This window comes from Trichoplusia ni, chromosome 14 (assembly GCF_003590095.1).
Source record: "Trichoplusia ni isolate ovarian cell line Hi5 chromosome 14, tn1, whole genome shotgun sequence".
Taxonomy (NCBI): Eukaryota; Metazoa; Arthropoda; class Insecta; order Lepidoptera; family Noctuidae; genus Trichoplusia; species Trichoplusia ni.
In genome coordinates, this window is record NC_039491.1 from 2,626,267 (window position 1) to 2,627,119 (window position 853).

Sequence of the window (853 nt, forward strand, 5' to 3'; positions counted from 1 at the left end):
TAGGTCTTATATCTTACTACAGACGTTTTATCCCTGAATTTTCAAAATTATCGAAGCCACTCTCCTCTCTTCTTAAGAAAAATGTATCATTTGTTTGGACAAATGAACAACAGTTAGCTTTTGAAACGCTTAAAGATAAGCTGACTAGCGCTCCAGTCCTTATTTATCCCGATTTCACAAAATCCTTTAACCTTACTTGTGATGCAAGTAACTATGCAATCTCTGCTATCCTGTCTCAAGGCCAGTTGGCAAAGACCATCCCGTAGCCTATGCGTCTAGAACCTTGAACAAATGCGAAATCAACTATAGCACAACTGAAAAAGGAATTATTGGCTATAGTATGGGGCTGCAAAACCTTTAGACCGTACCTGTTTGGTCGTAAATTTATGATCATAACTGACCATCGTCCTTTAAAATGGCTTTTCAACCACACTGACCCGAGCAGTAAATTGCAACGTTGGCGTCTCCAACTTCAAGAATTTGAATACGAAATAGTCTACCGAAAAGGTAAGCTAAATTCAGCAGCTGATGCTCTTTCTCGTTATCCTGTCAACCCTGCATATCCTGCAGATCCTGATACTGAGCTTATAGATTTAGGTCCATTAGACATTAGCCCTTTCAATGCAGAAGTAGGTGACTTCAGTCCTTTAAATATTCCAAGTCCTATGAATTTACCAGATCCTCTAATTCCTGACGAAATCCTGAGTCCCTCTCCAGAAGTTTTAAACGAAAATCCAAACATAGAAAGGGAAAATGAATTACAGCCTTCCGCTAACCAAGTTCCCGGAACGCAGTCTCTGCCTTTAAATTCACCTGATACTTACTCAAAATTCCTGAAAGTTCCTCGGACTGT